Below are 23,427 nucleotides of genomic sequence, written 5' to 3' on the forward strand. Positions count from 1 at the left end.
CACTGGGCTTTGAGATGTGTCTTATGACACCCTGACGGGAGGCATCACGTGCCACGTTACCTTCTGAAGCCATCCGCTCAAACGTTGCCTGCCTGCGTACTGCTGATGAGGCCCAAGAAGGCCGAAACAGCTGTCCAGTACTGGCATGGCGACGTTTGACTTACAAACATAAGCTATACATGCAGCCAAAGAGCTCCTGCTATTTTTTCCCCTTATACACTTGACTGGCTTTGCACTGGGCTTTCAGAGGTGTCTTATGACACCCTGACGGGCGGCATCACTTGCCACGTTACCTTCTGAAGCCATCCGCTCAAACGTTGCCTGCCTGCGTACTGCTGATGAGGCCCAAGAAGGCCGAAACAGCTGTCCAGTATTGGCATGGCGACGTTTGACTTACAAACATATGCTATACGTGCAGCCAAAGAGCTCCTGCTATTTTCCCCCTTATACACTTGACTGGCTTTGCACTGGGCTTTCAGAGGTGTCTTATGACACCCTGACGGGACGCATCACGTGCCACGTTACCTTCTGAAGCTATCCGCTCAAACGTTGCCTTGCTGCGTACTGCTGATGAGGCCCAAGAAGGCCGAAACAGCTGTCCGGTACAGGCATGGCGACGTTTGACTTACAAACATATGCTATACGTGCAGCCAAAGAGCTCCTGCTATTTTTGCCCCCTTATACACTTGACTGCCTTTGCACTGGGCTTTCAGAGGTGTCTTATGACACCCTGACGGGCGGCATCACGTGCCACATTACCTTCTGCAGCCATCCGCTCAAACGTTGCCTGCCTGCGTACTGCTGATGAGGCCCAAGAAGGCCGAAACAGCTGTCCAGTAGTGGTATGGCGACGTTAGACTTACAAACATATGATATACGTGCAGCCAAAGAGCTCCTGCTAGTTTTTCCCCCTTACACACTTGACTAGCTTTGCACTGGGCTTTCAGATGTGTCTTACTCTTATGACACCCTGACGGGAGGCATCACGTGCCACGTTACCTTCTGAAGCCATCCGCTCAAACGTTGCCTGCCTGCGTACTGCTGATGAGGCCCAAGAAGGCCGAAACAGCTGTCCGGTACTGGCATGGCGACGTTTGACTTACAAACATATGCTATACGTGCAGCCAAAGAGCTCCTGCTATTTTTGCCCCCTTATACACTTGACTGCCTTTGCACTGGGCTTTCAGAGGTGTCTTATGACACCCTGACGGGAGGCATCACGTGCCCCGTTACCTTCTGAAGCCATCCGCTCAAACGTTGCCTGCCTGCGTACTGCTGATGAGGCCCAAGAAAGCCGATACAGCTGTCCAGTACTGGCATGGCGACGTTTGGACAAACATATGCTATACGTGCAGCCAAAGAGCTCCTGCTATTTTTTATCCTTATACACTTGACTGGCTTTGCACTGGGCTTTCAGAGGTGTCTTATGACACGCTGACGGGCGGCATCACGTGCCACATTACCTTCTGCAGCCATCCGCTCAAACGTTGCCTGCCTGCGTACTGCTGATGAGGCCCATGAAGGCCGAAACAGCTGTCCAGTAGTGGTATGGCGACGTTTGACTTACAAACATATGCTATACGTGCAGCCAAAGAGCTCCTGCTAGTTTTTCCCCCTTACACACTTGACTGGCTTTGCACTGGGCTTTCAGAGGTGTCTTATGACACACTGACGGGAGGCATCACGTGCCACGTTACCTTCTGAAGCCATCTGCTCAAACGTTGCCTGCCTGCGCACTGCTGATGAGGCCCAAGAAGGCCGAAACAGCTGTCCAGTACTGGCATGGCGACGTTTGACTTACAAACATATGCTATACGTGCAGCCAAAGAGCTCTTGCTAGTTTTTTCCCCTTATACACTTGACTGGCTTTGCACTGGGCTTTCAGAGGTGTCTTAAGACACCCTGACGGGAGGCATTACGTGCCACGTTACCTTCTGAAGCCATCCGCTCAAACGTTGCCTGTCTGCGTACTGCTGATGAGGCCCAAGAAGGCCGAAACAGCTGTCCAGTACTGGCATGGCGACGTTTGACTTACAAACATATGCTATACGTGCAGCCAAAGAGCTCCTGCTATTTTTTATCCTTATACACTTGACTGGCTTTGCACTGGGCTTTCAGAGGTGTCTTATGACACCCTGACGGGCGGCATCACGTGCCACATTACCTTCTGCAGCCATCCGCTCAAACGTTGCCTGCCTGCGTACTGCTGATGAGGCCCAAGAAGGCCGAAACAGCTGTCCAGTAGTGGTATGGCGACGTTTGACTTACAAACATATGCTATACGTGCAGCCAAAGAGCTCCTACTATTTTCCCCCCTTACACACTTGACTGGCTTTGCACTGGGCTTTCAGATGTGTCTTACTCTTATGACACCCTGACGGGAGGCATCACGTGCCACGTTACCTTCTGAAGCCATCCGCTCAAACGTTGCCTGCCTGCGTACTGCTGATGAGGCCCAAGAAGGCCGAAACAGCTGTCCAGTACTGGCATGGCGACGTTTGACTTACAAACACACACACACACACACACATATATATATATATATATATATATATATAAGCAGGAAAAATCAGAAGACGACAAGGAGCTTACAGGAAAACACAAAGGGGAGTTTATTAAGACATATAGGGATAGGGGTCGACGTTTCGGCAGTCAGCGCTGCCTTCGACGGGACTGGGGTTTGGTGACAATAACAAGCTTTATATATGGGAGAGGGTTATGTACAAGGGAAAGAGAGCAGCGCATGCGCTTTTGTCATGAAGTAGCTGTCAGCTTCATTTAGAACGCGATTCAATAACCACAAATCTGACGTCGCGAAGAAACCTAATCTGCCAGTGTCGCGCCATTTCAGTAAACCAGGACACTCAATTACCAATATATCTATTTTCATCCTGCAGTCAGGCTTTCTTTCCCAGCGGCTCAGGGAACAGCGCGAGTCTTATCTCATTCATAAATTTCAGTGTCAGATAAACGAAGATCCAGGAATCCTTTCTACTATTCGCAACCTGCATTCCTAATCCAGCACAATACATACACTCTTTTGTCTCTTTTTCAGGCTCACGGGTATTTCCTCAAGGTCCTGCTGCACAGACCCGGTCATTCCCCTTTCACTTAGTCACCAACCTATGTTAGTCATGACAAAAGCGCATGCGCTGCTCTCTTTCCCTTGTACATAACCCTCTCCCATATATAAAGCTTGTTCTTGTCACCAAACCCCAGTCCCGTCGAAGGCAGCGCTGACTGCCGAAACGTCGACCCCTATCCCTATATGTCTTAATAAACTCCCCTTTGTGTTTTCCTGTAAGCTCCTTGTCGTCTTCTGATTTTTCCTGCTTATTTCATTCTCGTGGTCAACCGCCCTCCTAAGCTTCTAATCTATATATATATATATATTTATGACACAGGTGTTTTTAAATTGGCACAGAAGTCATTTTTAACACCCGGTTTTCTTCCTATAAAACTGTTAAGTAGGCCAGTAAGATGCACCATGAGAAGTAATTCACACCATAGAGTCATAATTATCGCAGAAATTTAGTTTAAAGTACGCCGCAAAAAGCGATCGTGCGCAACGGTGGTGGAGAGCAGAACCAGCAAGTGATGTGCCGGGGACCTCCCGCTGACGTTGTAGGGGGGGGAGGGGGGCGCTCGCTGATTGATACAGAGAAATGCTGTCTGCTACTCATCTGTTCGGGGCTCTGAAAAAGCATTACTCCTGGCTCGGTCATGATTTCCTAAAATTCACGGTGCCTTGTTCTACGAAACACATGATTCATTTATCGCTATCCCTAACGCTACGGAATCACAACACTGCAGAACAGTGCAACAGTTGCTGTAATACCGGCCGCAGGAAACAGCTGTTTCTTTATTGTCGAAGGTATTTAGAAGAGATGACTGTATTTTGTTTCCGTATATTTTTAACGCGAATTTATTGCTTCTATCGCCTCAAAGAAACGTCCTTCAAAAGAGATCTTACAGTAGACGGATCACCGCGCACACTGCTATATAAACCCTAACACAACCGTCACTCGTCCTCCCATTTCAGCTAGTTTTACGTAAGCGCAACGCGGCTGAAACTGTGTATGGTAATCGGTGCCTTGCCTGACGCAATCCGCTGCAATCCTGCGTAATGCGTGTGTGCGGTGTTCGTGGCTGTGTAAACACCAAAGAATCCCGCTCTGGTGGACGAAAGGGAGCGGGTATTCGCTATCACAAGGTTCCAGAGAACGAACCCGCACGGACCACATGGCTGAGGTTGATAGGACGTGATGCCGTCCCACAGAACTTCGAAATCTCCATCTGTTATTTGCACTTCCGATCGGACGATTACGTATTGAACATGGCACTCGTGAACGCGTCCGGAGTTGGGAGATTCCGAGGTAGACTGACGCCTGGCGCGACGCCGTCGTTGAACCTGCCGACGGGCGATCAGCACGCAGTGCAACAGAAAAACAAGGTACGTATTACAACGCGTCGTGTAATAGACACCCATACCACATACGTATATGTACGTATATGCACATACGTATGTTTTCTGTCTTGCGGGTTTGAGCCTTCTTTGTGTCAGTCGCTTTCTCTAATTCAGGCCAGCCTGTGTATCCCAGAAGGATGTGACAGCCAAGCTAGTGATGGTAACACTGCATGGACTGGCTTCGTGGTTCTTGTGAGTATATGGTGGCATTGGGTTTTGTAGGAGACATGATTTTACGGTAACATTTATTGATGTTGCACTGCCTCACAATGTTGTTTACAGGCTTCCCAACCTGGTAACGAAGAAAGCAGCCACGCATCTGAAACAGTGTGTGCTTCCCCTGCACTTCTGTCTCCCAGTGTAAGCAACTTATCAAGCTTATGGTGCTTCAGCGTGCTCAGTTATAACCTATACACTGTTCGGTAACTGAACGGTATGCTGCAAGACGTTACCTGATCTAATAGTGCATGTTGTGTGTATGTGCAGGTACACATGCCTTTTACAGTAACATTTATTGATGCTGCACTGCGCCTCACAATATTGTTTACAGGCTTCCCAGCATGGTAACGAAGAAAGCAGCCACGCATCTGAAACAGTGCGTGCTTCCCCTGCATTTCTGTCTCCCGATGTGAGTGTCGACTCTTACATTGTAATATTACTTATATATGACATGCATGCAAATTGTCACAAAGTACTGCAAATGACATGTGATTCTACGTGATACATGGTTTCCAGAGAGAAATCAGGTTCAACCCCAATTAATGCTATCCTGATCCGGGAAAGAATAATCTGGTTTACCATGGGATGTCATACCATAATGTACAGTGCTCAAAGCTTCCAACCAATCTCCTATTACCATGGCCTAGCTCCAATACTAGTACCGAATCTGACCTATGTTCTTTCGAGGAATGGCAGGATGTTGATATGCTGTAGCTTGTTGTCATTGTGTGTGGAAATGATCTGAACAGAAAATAAAATCTGGGGCAATCTTCGGGACGCCTGTGCTGAATCTGTCTCTTGAGTCTGCCTGCCATGTCTTGACAACAAACAACACCATGTCAACACCCAGCCCTCGAAAGAACAGTGTCAGACCCGGTACTGTCTGTGATGTTCACCGCCAGTCGGGCCTTATCGGAGTGAGATCATGGTAACGGAAGATTGGTTGGAAGTTCCGAGCAATGTACATTAGCACGGTCTCTGCCATTTTGTTTCTTCAACATTTCTTCAATGCAGCTCGACACGACCCCTCCAAACATGCTGGAGCGCATGAACTGTGGATGCAAGCAGCTCAAAAGAACACGTTCAACCGAAGAGAAAGGCACACAATATTCTCCACCGAAGGAGTCAAGATGGACCCAAAGAGCACTTATGAAGACTAGGACAACTGGTATGAGCAACATAACGACATAAGTGTAACATGTGGCTCATAGGATTTTGTACCTCTAGGCACACAAGCAAATCGTAATGTTGCGGCGCTGCAGACATCATGTACTCAGACAAGTGAAGAGCTTTGTCAAACTCAGCTACAGGACAGTGGACTTCCTTGGCAGTCGATGCAAACATCGTGCAACCGGACAAGTGAGGAGCTCCATCAAGCTAACCAACAAGACACCGCAGTGCAAAGCGTTGTTCCACGCCAGCTATGGACGTGACAGAGAGCAGTATCGGTGCTACCGAAAACCCATCAGACACTACATATGTACCGAGTAACGACAGTGTTCTCAGGTAATTACAGTTGTACTTCAATATCTTGGGTTTTTCTCTGGGTATATTTATATATTTTGCATGCAAACTTGTTGCAGTGACCCCCATCAATACCGGTCTGTGGATCCACAGGAGAAGCCAAAATACATAGTGTTTGAAAGCAAACTGAAGGAACTCTTTCGTGTATGTACCACATGTGGTACATACACGAAAGAGAAAGCCAGCCGTACGTAGCCAATAAGCCTGCTGGGAATGTGCTTTTGTCAGCTGCCATTCTATTCAGCGGAGCCAGCCCAATATCAACACTGCGTATGCTTCAACTGATAAATGTCAAGGTATGTCCATACTCTGCCCCTAGGAACTAGATGTATCTAGACAAAGTTTAGCGGTTATTTTTACCCTTTAGGCCATCTGTGACAACACATTTTTCTGCTACCAGCGAGGCTACCTTCTTCCCGCAATAACAGAGGTATGCGCTGTTAATATTTGTTCTTTCACGGATTTTGTAGATCATGAAAAGTAGCCCCATTACTAATGTGCTTTCTACCTGCTGCAGGTATGGATACAACAGCAAGCCACACTCCTGGTTGAGATGCAGGGCAGGAGAATCAACTTAGCTGCTGACGGACGGTGTGATTCACCTGGACATAATGCAAAAGACCTTTCCTACAACTGGGAGTTGAACAAAGTCATCCACACTGTCCAGGTCCAGGTGTGTGGCAGCTTTGTAAATATCTGTCTGGAGTATTTGATGTGACCAGTAGCTAATGACAAAAAATCAACAGTCGAATGAAGTGGCGTCAAGTTATCACATGGAGCTGGAAGCATTGAAACGTGGGCTGGAAGAGCTGAAAGACTTCAATGTTGCGGTGGACACCCTAACAACAGATAGGCATGCCAGTGTGAGAAAATACATGCGCACATCATATCCAACTGTGAAGCATCAGTTTGATGTTTGGCATGTCTCCAAACGTAAGTGCTTCAGGGTACTGGTGTACTGAAATGGTGCTGAGAGATCAGTTTATTTTCTGTTAATTTTGAAATGTAGGCATCCGCAAGAAGCTCATGAGTGCGAGCAAGACAAAGGGGTGTGAAGCACTTGAGCTGTAGACAAAGCCTGTTGTCAACCACCTTTACTGTGTCACTCACTGTGAAGGGGACAGAGAGCAAGCTCTCTCAATGTGGAAGAGCCTCAACAACCATGTTTGCAATGTCCATGAGGGTCACGAGGGTTCTTATACACGGTGTTTGCACCCTCTCCTCGACGACACGAAGCGACCATGGCTCATTCCTTGTGAGTATTTTGCTATCAAATTACTGCGCATTGGCACTATTTATTCCTTTCTGCAGTAGCCATAATATAGTGTATGCTCTTTTGAAGGATCACAACCGCAGAAAAAGCTAGCCAGTATAACATTGTCAAAGTACCTCCTCAAGGACGTCCCGAGCCTTTCCCCTGATGTGTAGGCTTCAAGCTTGGAGGCATTCCACAGCCTCCTCATCAGGTTTTCTACAAAGTCTGTTGGGTATGGCCCCAAAACCATGAAGTGCAGCTATGTAGGCATCATCAGAGAATGTTTATTGGTTGTTAATGTGTAGAACGTATCTCGCAATCCTGCATCTCAATGAGAACTCTGCCAGTGCGCATGCTTTCACGGAGGACGGGGAACTACGCTATCTTCTGAAAGGGTCCAAGGTGTACTCTGGAGAGTACGTTGCACTGCCCATCAAGGAGGAGCCTACCTTCTGTATGTAAACCATACATAAGTCAGACATCACTATTAGTTAAGTCAGTGCCATGATATCCAGCTTAACTCTTGCATTCTTGTTGCTTTCAGACTATGTGCACAAGCTTCTCAAGAAAGTGGTAGAGCTGTGCGATAGGTGGCCTACGTTTGATGCAGTATGTGCTGCAAACCTTCCGAAGGAGCTCCCCAGCCTGACAAGCAGCCAGCCCCCCATGGATAAGCAGGCACTGATAGAGGCCATGCAACACCGCTTACGGCCTTGTGCATGTTGCCTGTGCTGCGAAGCACCAGGTATGAGACAAAAACAAGCAACATTGTACTGAATAGGTTTAGAGTATATATTTATATATACATCCTACTACTATTGTGCAGGTTTGAACCCAGTATAAAATGTAGACGGAAACTTGTCCCGGATGGCCCACACAACGCAGGATGGCAGCACACGCCTATCTCCCTCTTCGAGGCGCCCCCAAAGCCACGATGCGCATTGTTTGTAGGCAACATGGCGGTATCTCCTGTAACGGAGAAAAAGCCATATCATTAGGTGAACAACAAATTTGTTTCCTTTATGGCAAGGAAAGTGTTTGACGATCACACAAGAAGCAGCACAATTTGAGATAAGACATGTAAGGTGAGTGATTGCTTCGGTAGTCGGATACTCAGTGAAGAGGGAAATTGTACTTCATGCTGACACACTCACTCTTCAAGAACAAACTAAAAAAAAAGTCTCTCGTTGCTTTTGCGCCAAAAAACACAAACATCATCATCATCATCAAGAAAAAGTCTACATAGTAACAACTCAAAGAATAAATACAGCCACCAATGAGGAGCAAAGAGCAAACTTTACTCAAAGGTAACTCAATGGCATTTCTTCCCTCAGGCATATTGGAGACTGCTAATTTTGTTTTCCACTTTCCTCGAGCGTAAGAGTCCCAGAATTCCAGCGAGGCATCAGTACCAAATTTGTGTCAAATTATTTTAGGGTAGGCACCTTTCAACCACGTTGCTTGTTACGTTTCCTCTTGGCAGTGCAACTATATGTCCCTAGACTTATGATTATCAATACCAGATTTCATCAGGTGTCACTGCAACTAAGGAACAGTATTTCATTGCCCGGAGAAAGGCATACAGCCACCAATGAGGAGCAAAGAGCAAACTTTACTCAAAGGTAACTCAATGGCATTTCCTCCCTCAGGCATATTGGAGACTGCTAATTTTGTTTTCCACTTTCCTCGAGCGTAAGAGTCCCAGAATTCCAGCAAGGCATCAGTACCAAATTTGTGCCAAATTATTTTGGGGTAGGCACCTTTCAACCACATTGCTTGTTACGCTTCCTCTTGGCAGTGCAACTATATGTCCCTAGACTTATGATTATCAATACCAGATTTCATCAGGTGTCACTGCAACTAAGGAACAGTATTTCATTGCCTGGAGAAAGGCATACAGCCACCAATGAGGAGCAAAGAGCAAACTTTACTCAAAGGTAACTCAATGGCATTTCCTCCCTCAGGCATATTGAAGACTGCTAATTTTGTTTTCCACTTTCCTCGAGCGTAAGAGTCCCAGAATTCCAGCAAGGCATCAGTACCAAATTTGTGCCAAATTATTTTGGGGTAGGCACCTTTCAACCACATTGCTTGTTACGCTTCCTCTTGGCAGTGCAACTATATGTCCCTAGACTTATGATTATCAATACCAGATTTCATCAGGTGTCACTGCAACTAAGGAACAGTATTTCATTGCCTGGAGAAAGGCATACAGCCACCAATGAGGAGCAAAGAGCAAACTTTACTCAAAGGTAACTCAATGGCATTTCCTCCCTCATGCATAGTGGAGACTGCTAATTTTGTTTCCCACTTTTCTCTAGCATAACATCCCTGACATTGCAGTCTTCCAGCAAGGCATCACCTGCACTATCACCTGGAGTTGAATTTATTCTAATGTGCTTGATGTAAAACATACCTTATGACTAGGGTTCGTGGTTTTCGGCATTTTCCGAAAAATGCCGGAAGACACCCCCCGAATAATTTTTTTCAGATTCGGAATATTCCGAAAAAATCCGAACTTCTCGTATCCGCCTTTTCAAAAAATGCGTAGAGCGCATGCGCAAGAACGCTGCGCACCGCGTGGCAGAATGCCGAAACGATCTGGTAGGCACGGGGCAGCTCGTGGCTCTGTTTTGCCGGTGTGGCGAAGCACGAAGACACATGAAGCAGCATTCGATGTAGTGTCATTAGGGTGCTGCAACGGACAGCACTGGCACGAAGATCAGGGTCTGGCGCTGATTATTTTTTTTTTAAGTCTGGGAACGTAGCCCCACACCAGAAAACCCGGAGCCTGCAGACTTGGATTCTGCATTATCCTAGTTATTTTGCCTTTGGGCGCGGACTGGGCGTTGTAGACCCACGACGATTATCCACAACTTTGGTCGCAACTCTTTGTTACACATTTTTGTTTCGCGGTCTGGTACACAAGTTTTACGCGTGAAACAGCTTTTTTCAATAGACCGTTTTCAATTGCTGCGGTACCTTACTCACCAGCATTAATGAGGCTTGTGCAGTGACGTCATGTTTGGTCACGTGACATTGGAAAACATAGTGCTGTACCAGAGTCACAGTAGGCGGACATGCCGTGAGTTGTTACGGTGTGCGTGCAATTGCGAGAGAACATTGCAAAAAAAAAAAAAAAAGAACACGCTACTGCCTCATCGGTTGCGGAGAAAGACGCCTGTGACGCATCCCCGTGTTTTCCCATGTCACGTGGCTCGAAGGCGCGCAAAGGCTGCGCGTGACGTCACGTGCACAAGCCTCATTCAGCAGCACAAAGGGAGTACGGACTTTTATTTCCTGGCGGTACATACATATGATATCTCAGACGACATCACGTGAAAACAGACAAAATAACATTTTCTCGCCTACTGACACGGAACATGCGCACCTATGTTTACCTTCTGCTCCGTCCCCCCCCCCCCTTTTTTTTTCCTGGATTGAAAACTGCCCGGCACAACAACAATCATGCAAAACTGCAGAAGGTCGAACAACGTTTCTACTACCCCCAACGCCGATAAACCGTACAGATAATTGTTTATCCTAGCGGCGCAGCACCATAAAAATCGTTGTGCACGGTCAACGTCATTTCTTCACATCTTAATGGCAACGTACGGTTTATGCCTTTCCTCAGCAGCGACAGGCATAAAAAGTGACGTGCTTTAAAAAGTTGCACAAAACTTATTTCGCAGCTCACTGATATCAATGTTGCAACTGTATGTTCCTCCCTTCGTAAGTGGAAATCGCTTCTTCGCTTGACGTGAACGTAGCAGATCCAGCGCTTTTGCTTCTATTTGCTCGCTGCTGCGCCACAGAAAACTGCTTACGATCTGCCTCCAGCTTGTAATGAAACAGTGAGTGTCCTAAGCAGACGATGTTGCTTCCTAGGGCTCAGCCGTCTTGATATTAGAACGAAAATAGCCTTCCATGTCCATCGTGGATACGAAGAGAACATGCTCACGCGCTGCACTCATGCCTACCACTTTAGTTTGCCGGTTAGCCACACGGTGGCGCCAGTTCTTTTTGAAAAGGCGGATTCTGACAGCTGCCATTCCCCTTGGAATCTCGGAAATCTTGGAAAGGATCTCGGAATCTTGGAAAGGGAAATCCCCTTGGAGTCTCCCTTTGTCGACTATTTCTCGAGCGTGGCATTATCTTCGGGCTGTGCCCTTGTTTCGTTGTGCGTAAGCGCTTATAGGAGGATGACCTCAGCTCTGTTGTGCGGTCGGTGACTGCCTTTTGGCAGCACCCGTACTTAGTGACACACCTAACTTTAGTGAATTTACTATTCAGAACCTTTGTGGTCTATTGTTGTCGGGTTAAAAAGAGATCACGAGTGTACGGAGCTCCCAAACGGTTTCAAAAGCCGATCACTGATCCCCTGCCCTAGCCTTCTAGTTCATTTTTGTGTTCTTTGTATTCCTCTATCTACTCCCCTCCAGTTACGACTTGGAGTGACCCTTGTTTCCGATCCTGAGGCACTTCAGGAAACGGCCAAGCTAGCAGTACGGGCGATTGATCCATACGGTCATTGCGATGGGTCGGAAGCGCAAAACCGCTGAGGACTATGCGAAGGAACATGCTGACTTTGAAGTTTCCCAATTAGGAGGCTCAAAAGTTTTGGTTTGTCGAGTTTGTCGAGTTACTTTAAAAAGCGATTCGGGAAAGACCTCTCTGCGAATAGCAGAACACCTTTCATCGGCCAGGCACAACAAGCTGAAGAAGCCAAGACATGACGACGGTAAGAGCATTGTAATGTTTGCTATCATCCTGCACTTCGAAGCGCCGTTATGCAACCCTGGCCAGGAACCTTGCTAAAATTTCTTATTTCTTTTTCTACAGGGGCATCCTCTCAGTGGCAGATGTCTTTGGAAGAGTCCATCACACGGGCGAGGAATGCAGGGGACGACGCCAATGATATTGCGCACGAGTTCTGCCGTGCGCTTTGCCAGTCGGGTATTCCGCTGCATAACACCGACGGACCGCTGGGTGAGCTATAGGGCTGTTGCGCTAAAGTTTGAGGAGGGCGACTGGAGCGCCACTCTGACCCCTACCGTCGGAATGCTACGACGCGCGGCCGCTCTCGCCCCGTATGCATAACTGATAGCAACGGGTAGGACGCGTCAAAGAGTGCGCCGTTTTATTTTTATTTTTTCCTAAATCGAACTCTACTCGAATGGAATCGAACTCTACTACAAATCGCAAACTGCTGTTGTGTCGTACGCAGAGCAGCAAAAAGATGGCTACGGCAAAAACTTGCCCGCCCAAGAAAAGTCCCCGGAAAAGATGTCCCCGATTGGCAGCACTATTCCGGGTGCTGGCGATATGCAGGCGGCTGTATTATCTTTTGTACTCCAGAAATAGCTAATTCTTAAAATATGAAGCCCTGAAATAATTATTCCTGACTGCTGCCGCCTTTTACCGTTTTCAGTCATATACTTACATTGCGGCTATGTAATATCCACGTATAATTATTATTGTGTAACCTGAAGAAGTGCAGTCTCGTGCACGAAAGTCTTGTTACCATATGTAAATAAATAAAAAATAAATAAAAAAAATCAAATAAATAAAATGCTCCTACCGCTTAATATCACTCTTTGGTCTACTCATCACCGGCAACTTGACATCGCTTATTTTTCTGCCTTCGTATAATTCTTGCAGTAGACAAATATCGGCATCCGTTCTCATGAAATAGAACACAAAAACTTTGACCAAATATACTTTTCGTTTTCTTGTATTTGCTTTGCAGTTTTCTGCTTTTTATATTAAAAGTCGACTGTGTAGCCGATGCTTCGGATAATTGTCGCTGTGTGACAGTAAGATCTCGAGTCTAGGGACGACGAAAACAGACACACACAGACAGAGTTTGGAGACATCTGTATGTGTCTGTTTTCGTCGTCCCTAGTCTCCGGGACTTACTGTCATGAATTACACTAACCAGCTAATTGTTTTTATCAATTCCTTCACTGGGTCGTCGTCACCAGAAACTCCATATACGTATACATATACAAGGAAAAAATATAGCCGGAGCTCTTTGGAGCTCTTACAAACATATACATATACAATATATAGCCTCGTGTGTATGTGCACAACCATTGTTTCCGTACGCATTAAGAAAAAGTTAGACGTCTGTTTGAACGAGGCGGACATATGATAGCTGATTCCAAATCTAAATAGTCGAGAAGTTAGCTCAGAGGTCCCAGGAATGAGCAACTATTTGGGTGTTGAACCACAAAACAGTTTGTGTTTCTTTTATATGTGCCGTTATTATTGTTCAACTATCTTCAATTATAAGGCGAGCGTTTTGTTAAGTCCCCAGTGAATTTGATGAGCACCCTGCGAATTAATCTTTGCCACGTTCTTGTTAAGCCTAATTTTTCTCAGAATGAAATTTATACTTTGGCACCCACAATGCACCAGAGAAGCACACTAAACACCCTAACAAACGGCATCATTCGCGACATACACGCGTTCTGCATATGTACATCGTGCCGCGCATTGTACACATGTTTCAGCGACTTTTTTAGAAAGAATTTGTCGATCCTTTTGACTTTTTTCTATCCGGAAAACAGATGATAAACGATAACGCCACAGCAAGTTAGCCAGCGTAGACTGAGTGTCGTCTGCTAGGGAGCGGCCGTGTGTTGAAAAGGTCGCCACTAGCGGCGCTGACACACAAGGTTTGCTGCGCCACCTGGCCCAGCGCAACAGGCCTATTCAGAAAGAGGTGCCCTGCCGGTCGGACCATGCCTGGTAGCTTCCAAATGTATCACAAGTACCTGCCCGAAGTCTACCAACGGGACCTTTCTCTTGCCCGGGATGCGATTGAAGGTCAGACCATCAGCCTCACTCTGGACGAATCTCCGGACCTTAGAGGACGTCTAGCTGTCGCTGTGTTGACAACCTACCATGACCCGACAGTGCCAGGGCGAAGGACGACGATGATTGACTTACAGGTAATTGAACAATGCAACGCCACGTCTGTCGGAATGGTACTGCAACATTCACTGTGCAAGATCGGGAAGTCCTTTCGAGATGTCTCTGCATTAGTGTCAGATTCTGCATCTTACATGAAGCAGCTTCATGCGGACCTGATGGAATCGCACGTGGACTACAAAGCAATGCACGTTCGGGACCCATGCCATCTCCTAAACAATGCCCTCACCGAAGGCACCCGCTTGGACTGTTTCGAAGAGGCACATTACTTCGTGGTACACGTGCCTGCGATGCTCAAGGGGTCCCGTGAACTGAGAAGAAAATTCCAGAAAGTATGTAGGTCCATGGACGTTGTTCCAAAGTACCTGTTCACGGTAAGCCCGTCGCGGTGGTTTTCGTTCTACGAGGCCTTGGACAACATTCTCTCCTTCTGGCGCCCGGTCATCGCATTCTTAAGAAGTGAAGACGCGGTAGGAGAGAAGTGCAGAAAACTCAAGTCCATGATCGACACGACCGAGAAAATGCAGAGCCTACTGGTCAAGCTCAAGTTACTGCGTGCATCGTCAACTGAGGTACTCAACGAGATCAAGCAATTAGAGTGTGAAAAGACGCTAGTATGCCATGTGCACACGATCTTGGCCGTTCGGCTTCCCGCGGCTTTCTCCCGGTTTGCAGACCCGACAGCCTGTGATTATGGAGGGGACGTGAATTCTCTACTTGATGTATTGTGCCAAACTGACCGAGAAAGCGCTATTAGTGCATTTGCAGCGTATTACCGCACGCTACGAAACAAGTGGTTCACCACGGTGGAGCGCAACGTGCCGGATGATCTCCAATTTGTCGACAAGTCGTTTTGGTATCGCGTGCAAGTGTTAGACCCCCTGCTGAAATCGGAGATGTCCACACGCTTCATCTTGTATGAGGACTTATTCTTATTTGTTCTACGAGATGAATCTCGTATGGATGATATAAAGCGCGAGTTTTTCGAATGTGCTGTATGCCCTGCCCCTCAGGTGGATATATCTCCTATTCAGTTTTGGACGACCCGTTCCAGCACATGGCCTTTGTTATCGCAGTGCGCCTTAAGCATACTGGCTATTCCTATTTCTAGCGCTAATGTTGAGCGCGCGTTCTCTAAACTGCGTGTTATTAATCGCAAGGAGCGAGCCGCTATGACAGATGCGAGCATGATGATGTACGCTTGCATCTATTACAACAAGAGGTAGTCTGATTGTTTGCTGGTTTGGCACAGGCAATAAAAGACATTGTTAATGAAACCATGAATCGATTCACTTCTTTTCGGTTCGTTGTTACTTCGCGCCCAAAATAGGCTTTTCTTCATGCGAAATAAATAGATGCCCGTATTCGGGCATTTATTTTTTGGGCGGAATATAGATGCCGAAAAAATCCGATTTATAGTCCCCCATATAAATGCCGATAAACACCCCCCGAATTGGGTTGAAAATAAATGCCGAAAACCACAAACCCTACTTATGACGGTACATTTTGTTTGTTGATAGTGTAACAAAGCCAGGCTTTAGGAGCAATATTAAAAATAAAAGTCAATAGTCTGTTGTACTCAAACTACCAGCGAAATATCTATGAACCTTCACATAATTAGTGGCGTTATGTTTTGAGGGAAATGTGATCTGACTTTATGCGTCTAGACAAGCGAAAACGATGCTGACAGCAGCACAACATAAATATCGTACCATTATGACAAGACGAGCAACCTACTTTACATTGAGAACTTACTCATGCAGTGGGGTGTTCCTGAAAACTCGCTGGTTTTCAAGCGCCTGCAGTGCTAATTGCACCACAATTTCTGTGAGGCACGACGCCTGAAATTCTGCGGCTGTTGCGACGCACCCCACGGGCATTTTTTGCATTGCTGCCGGCACGTCCCGACAGCAGACGTCAACGATGAAAGATGAAAGTCACTGAAAAGGTTAGCCAGCTGTAGGGATCGAACCCACATCTTCTGGATTACCGGTCCAGGGCTCTACCAATTGAGCTAAGCTAACACGCCTCTCCAGCGACTTTCGGGGTGCGTCATCTGAAGGGACGACAAACCAGCCACTCACTCTCACTCAGCCTCTGGCTAACCTTTTCAATGACTTTCATCTTTCATCGTTGATTTCTTAGGCAATTTGAGGCTTTGTTTGTATCTGTCCCTTCTATGTTGTTCCAGCCTCAGAACATCAGTTTCTATCTTGTTCAGCAGACGTCTTCGCGTCTCGTATCCATTGAGCGGCACGAACCGCATGTGCACCTGTGACGGAGATGAGAAATTACATATAAGCCAGTATAAAATGCACGTATGTCACGTCGATTTACCACTCGGCCGCGCTGTCTCGGCGTTTTCGCTTCGTAGCGGCGGCCGCGCGGTTGCTGTCGCGGACCCCGACAAACTGAACCTGTGCCGGCATCACAGGGGTGTCGCCGTAACGCCGTGTTTTTTGTGCCGCACACCGCCGCAGTGTGCGAATTTCCCAAGGGGAAAGAGGCATTAGGTGCCGGTACTCTGGCGGGACCTCGAAGTCGTCCATTGCTGCGGCCGCTCCTTCCATCCCCAATTCTCCAAAGGAACTGTCAAAACTGGTTTACGCCGGCAAAGGGACAGGGCGCTGACCCCCATTGACCAGCGAATCAGAACGAGCCCCCACTTTCACGTCATCAGCACCTCCTCATCCTCGTTTCACCCGGAGTAGCGAGTTAAGGGTGAACGCGCGGAGCTATGTTTATGTGAGTTTTTTTCTGGGAAACAAATTGCACACATCAAAACCTTTCGCGCTATTCGACATAATGACACACACACTTTCATCAGTTTTTTTATGGCCCTCTGTACTGCTTTAAATGTGTGAATTTCAAGCTTCCATCGCATTTCATCTGACCGTATGACAGGCTAGACTTTTATCTTTCACATACGTAATCATTGGAACACACGCATTCAAGGTAAAATGCTATGACCATCCCTGAACGTTCTATGTAAAACATGCGTGTTTTTTGGCGGTATGAAGCGCGTGTGCAACAGCGTGTCTCAGAATATACCTGCCGCTGGAACCAAAAACTTAGTTTATATGTAGTTATTACCTGACCGGTAGCACCCGACACAAAGTCAAGTCCACAGGTGTGGTCATTTCGTAACATATTTTAGCACCATTTAATGAATGCCCACACAAGAAACGAATCATACCTCGAACCTCTCACGGACTCGCACGACCTGAATAACCACTGCTGTTATTCGACGCAAAAAATTGTAGCGAAGGGCTTGAATACTTAATGGGCTATTCTGCCCTTATGCTGCATTCTTGCACATTTGTACATTCAGATTCATTGTCGTTGTTGATTAGTACATTGTACATTTAGATCAGTGGAGACAGGAATTCTGAGTGTTCTTTTTTTTAAATCCTTGTTGTCTCGACGTAAGATAAAAAGGTACAGGGAAAGACAGCTATGTACACAAGCGATGAATAAATATCCCAGTGAGAGCTGCAAAAGACTAATACAAAATGGAACAAAGGAGGCGGTGTTTCCCTTCAAAAGCGCACAGGAGATTTTCTTTTGACAACTTCGCGACTTGAGCGTTTCGCAGTGCAGCACTTTTTGTCAACTTCCACGCCTTATCAGCGTTCCAAGTATCGCATTTCAACACATTCCAATATGTGAGGCACTGACAGCAGCATTTCATCCAGAAACACTGCGATATCTGCATAGAAAAGCTAGAGCCTGCTGCGTCCGATCATGCCGTATCCCCACTAGGGCATCCGTCGCAGCGCCACCTACAGTTCGATCTCGAGGCGAATAATGCTGGATCGCGCATAAGGTGCTCCACAGCGTGGTCACCGCGGCCGCCATATTGGTGGGCCCAATGCATTTTGTCGTCTGCATTTAGTTCAAGCGGAGCTGACCGTATTTTTTTAAATTTACTTTAAACTAAAGGGCATGTCATGCCAATTTGTTGCAGCTCTGAGTACACTTCACACGGACAGAGAAAGAGGGATAATTTTTCACAGGTAAGCTCTTTATTTTGAGGAAAAATCTGTTTATTTGTATCGCATGCATCTCACAACTCGGACTTGTTTGTATTGCTACTTCGCTGGTGCCATTGCGTACTAAGAAAGTATGTGTGGCTGCTCCTATAAATCTGAAGACCATGTATTTTCTATAAACAATGCGCTTGTGCTTGCAGGTTCCCCTCACAGTCGCTCAGCTGTGCCGAAGAAGTGGATGCAGAACCTGCTCCAATATGCCACTTTGTTCCACTGTTCTTTTAATTTGTGAGGTGCAGTGGAAGTAAATAAACTGCTGTGTTAACCTCGTATGTGCAGTCGCTCCTACAGCGTGTGTGATACGTCATGCATGTGCATGCTCTTCGTGCACAGCGCTTCGGTACCCGGGTTCGAATCCCGGTGCCGGCTGTGCTGTCTGGGGTTTTTCCTGGGTTTTCCTCAGACGCTTTCAGACATAAGTCGGCCCAGGACGCACATTTCCCCAGGGCGTCAGTCGTGACGTTGCCCACATACGTGAGGCCGACAACGGCAAGCCCTTTCACCACCACCACCACCACCACCACCACCACGCTTCGAATTTCTGTAATGAAATACGCTGACAGCTGAACAACTTCAAAGCACTCGTGACAACAACGTTATTTTAAGATGAGGAATGGGGAGTTTCATCGCCATGGTCTATACTCCGCCCCATTGCTGGTGGTGATGTGGTGAATAAAATAATTAGCCCCTTCAGAATAATGATCGAAGTCTTATTGCAGAACACACACAGAGACACTCGTAGAACATTATACGATAATGGAAAAAGTCAAACGAGAACCGTACAATACCAAACCACATAATAACGAAAGAGAACCGCGGAACACCACACGAAAACCGAACTACAAACGAAAACAAACAAAAAATATAAAAACGGAAGTACCTTACAATAACAAACAGTGTGAAACCTTTCTGAGCAAAAATAATTAATTTTATAGGTTGACATTCGACAAATTCACCTTCATGCGTATGCGCCCTGTGCAGTTACGACCCCCTATTCGGAATACAGGCAGCGGAGAAGAAAAAGAAGGCAATTCCCATTTTAAAACTACAGGAACACGGCTGAAGCACGTTTGGAATACATCAGCACACTGATTCCTAAGAAAGATGCGTGCTAATCAGCAATGAGGAGCGTTTAAAGCGCAATAAATACCTCAAATCAAATCGTTTCCCATTGTTTCCTATGGGAGCAGCCGGCGCCAGTGGGCCCTCCAACATGACGGCCGGTTGCCGCACCTCTCTCCCACGCGCCCCTCTCCTATGCGCGATCCAGCCTTTATATGGACCGTGCGACACCTAAAGAGGGCGCGCTGCTCCGTTGCGACAGCGCCGCCAGTGGCGGTCTTGGAGGTATCCGACGTGATACCACGCCGCCCGTTCTATGCATTCTCAAGTGAAACCGTAGCTTGCGTGGCGACCGCCGTAATTAGAAGGGCTAATTTTCGAAGTGCAAATAATGTGGAACCTTTCTGGGGCGCGAACGAAGAGAATGGAGACAAACTGCAGAGAAACAACCACCGTATTTATAATGTATATAACACTGCGGAAGGAGAACAGCCACTCGCGTCTGTCTGTTCAAAACACCAGTAAGTGATACGTCGAGAGAATGGTTATCTGACGCCTCACAAAATCCTGGCTTGCTAGCGAAGGCTATATACGTGTATTTCTCTGACTCCAGCCATTTGTAATATCATGTTTTTGACTGAGTCTTGTATTCCTTTCGTCCTCTTTGCACACACATAGCTTCGTCACTGAAATCTACATCGTGCGTCCGTTTTATCCATACAAGTAAACACGTCAGGTCACAACTTATTGTCTGAACTTCTACTGCAGTTTTTCCAGTATCTTCAGATACAATAACGCACATAAGACATACTCAAAGAAGAAATTATATGAGTTTCTACCTCAGCTACCACCGTAGCTTGCGGCACGACAGCTGTGAAGTGGTCAGTGCGTAAATACTGAACCTTTCGAACAACGTAGAACTTCCGTTCTCACTCGTCAACCAGATTACCAGGAGCAATATCGGCTCTGGGCACCTCAATCATTATCTCGAAATATAGTTGCCGTTTGGTCGGTGTATTTGACGGTGATACAGTATCCAGCGGCGTTTCACCGTCACGAAAGTGGCAACTGTAAATCATTGATCATTTTGCAGGTCCTGATTCAGTTTCGTTGAAACTAGAACAAAAGAAATAGAAGATATTCGCTCATGTTGTGCACACCTCATGCAATGGTCGAAAGCGCTTCACAAACGCTATTTGCTGCGAGTCTAGTGCCCTCAGTGGTATTGGAAGCATAAAAATCACGAGAAATGAAACATTTGGTCCCTAATGAAGAGTTCTTTTAGTTGCTGGCACAGTTAGCGATGCAACAGTTCAAGTGTGACAAAAAAGACGCCCGCACTTCACATGTAAACAAAGCTGGCTACCCGGCGACTATCACGCAAGGTACTTTCTCATCGCGGCGCCACCAGTGTGTCGCACAGTCCCTATACATAGAGATCAGTGGCCGCGCCGTCTTTTTCTTTCTTTTTTGCGATTTCTCCGGCGTCGCGGCGCCGGCAAGCCGACCGAGCAGGAAGCGTTGTTGTTCATCGGGCGTCGTGGAAAGGACAAGCGATGAACTGAACACTCTTTAGGCGACACGTCAGCTCTTCTTGACGGAACGTTTTATGGAGTTGGAGCCTAAGCTCCGACAGCTTCGATTTCGCCACACGAATGTACCGGAGGCTGGTAAGTGATGCTGCTAAGTGTGGACGAACATTCGGATTGAAATATAGTGTTTCTTCTTGGTTACAAATGCAGACTCATGCAGACGCGGCGCAGTGACCAGTTTTTTCATTTGAAGAGGTCGTCGACCATCATGACTTCACCGTGTTGTGGTCAACAGGGCTCTGAACCGCATGGACACTGGCATCTCCGAGGCGAAAGAGCGGACCGATGAATGCATAGCTGTGTAACATTGCGCTTACCATATCTTACTGCTACCAGGAGCGCAACGTCTCCACAAGCACAACAACATGGATACCAAAATAAAGTCAGTAGAGTTCATCTGCTAGCGATCTGTGGGAAACCCCAAAACACATGGCCAAATAAGCGTTTTCTTTTTTGAATGGTCATACGCAGCATACAACAATGGCACATGGAATAAATCTTCAGCTGACAGGAATGTATTTAGTCGTATCATATATATATTCTGCACACACAGGCACAATACTGTTCACTAATTAACGACACCTCAGCACAATAGACCGTATGCAAAACGTAGTGCCATCTCGTAGCACCTACCGGCAATCCGCCATGTCTGAGGCGTTCTACCCGGCCCGAGCAATGCAAACGACTATCATACGACAGTTCTCCCGCGTGTCATGCTTCTCACATATGCTGTTTAACTATCCTATTTGTGTGATAGGACGCGGATTTCAAAGGGGGATGTAAACTAGGTAAGAGAGCCTCAAATGTCTAGAAAGCGTTGACTGCATAGACTGCATTGACTGTGCACATAGAAAGCGTTGAGCGCGGTAACATAGGTTGGGCAACAAAATTACGTTAACCTAGTGCAACGATGCTTTGTTATCCCATCCCAGGAGAAAGTTTTACAGTTTAGTACAGCTCATTTGAGAAATTGTTAGTGCACTTTATACAACAGAAACATTTGGTACAAAATAAAAGCTTACGATTGCAGTTGTTGCTATGAAACCCGCTGTGATACTCATCGTTACGCACTGGTATAAAATGTGGTCTTTCTCAGCTCGGTGAATCTGAGTTTTCGTTATTTGACCATCTCCCCCATAACTGTCACGTTTGGTTGCACTGCATTTCGTGTGACTGTTTACCAGAGAGGTAGTCCTCCCCAGATGTGCCTCTCAGACAGTGCACTCTGTTTCAATCGTCTAGTGCGAGGACACTTCATGCTCTCCTTACAGTCACCTTCAACAGCTTCCCTGAGACAGAAATTACTGCTTGCCATCAAGAGAAAGGATAAGTTCAATGCTGACACAGCAAAGGTGCGTTCTGGGCACTGGGAGACTGATTTTTCACATTCAAGAAGTAGTGAGAGAGAAAACCACCAAGGGAACGCGTAGTAGTGATACAAAGCTGTCGATATGTCATCGGTAGTGTCCAGAAACAGATTGTTTTAGGATAATTGACCATCGCTACTTGCCGCAATCACACTAAGCTTTATTTTGTACCAAATGTTTATGCCGTATACAGTGCACTAAATAGTTCTTAAGTGGACTGTACTAAACTGTCTAAATATGTCATAGGATGGCATTAAAGAGCACTGGATTATAGCAATTCTCTCTCCCAAAATCAAAACGACCGCGCTCCAATGCGACAAGGAATTCAGAAGCACTCTCACCTTGCTTGCGTTCCCTTTTGAGCCCCTCGTCTCACCATGTGAATAACATAGTGAATCCGCACATGTGTGAGGCAAGACACGCAATAGAACAGCTGGACGTGAGTCGTGTGTACGACTCGCGTCGGGGAGGGAGCCTCAGACATGGCGGAATTCCGGAGGTTTCCGTGCGCGCTACAAATGGGCGCTGGGTTTTGCATACCGTCTATCGGAACGGAAACCACAACCGCGTACGATCCACCTCAACTCGGACCGTCACGGCAACACAGAGGCCTAGCCACACCTTTTACACTGCCCGCAGTCTTGTTTTATGCAAAACGTACGAGACAAATCATGTAAGAACGCAAGTGAATGTCAAACGCAAATAAATAGCAACAGCGTCTCAGTCGGTACGTCACCACGATTCCTGAGCTAGCAGACGATTCTGGCGGGGAGCGGACGCTTCCGGCAGCCAATGAAGTGGTCGGCCGCCTGACGTCACCACACGCCAGACTCGGCTTGGGGGAGACTGTCGCCGCGGAGCGCATTCTTGCAAACTAATTTTCTTAGGAAATTCGCGCTTTTCGAAGGAAATATTTTGCGTGACAGTTTATGAAGGTAGTATGTTCATATCA

General features: G+C 46.8%; 1 long non-coding RNA gene across 1 annotated transcript; it reads right to left on the reverse strand.

Moving 5' to 3' along the window:
- Window positions 1-8,425: 8,425 nt before the first annotated feature.
- Window positions 8,426-22,876, reverse strand: LOC135393072 (uncharacterized). The gene is made up of 3 exons (XR_010422429.1): window positions 22,817-22,876; window positions 16,509-16,674; window positions 8,426-8,435 (listed from the first exon to the last, which is right to left on the reverse strand). It is a non-coding gene; the product is annotated as an uncharacterized LOC135393072 (long non-coding RNA).
- Between the last annotated feature and the right edge of the window lie 551 nt (window positions 22,877-23,427).

Source organism: Ornithodoros turicata, chromosome 4, assembly GCF_037126465.1.
Source record: "Ornithodoros turicata isolate Travis chromosome 4, ASM3712646v1, whole genome shotgun sequence".
NCBI lineage: Eukaryota > Metazoa > Arthropoda > Arachnida > Ixodida > Argasidae > Ornithodoros > Ornithodoros turicata.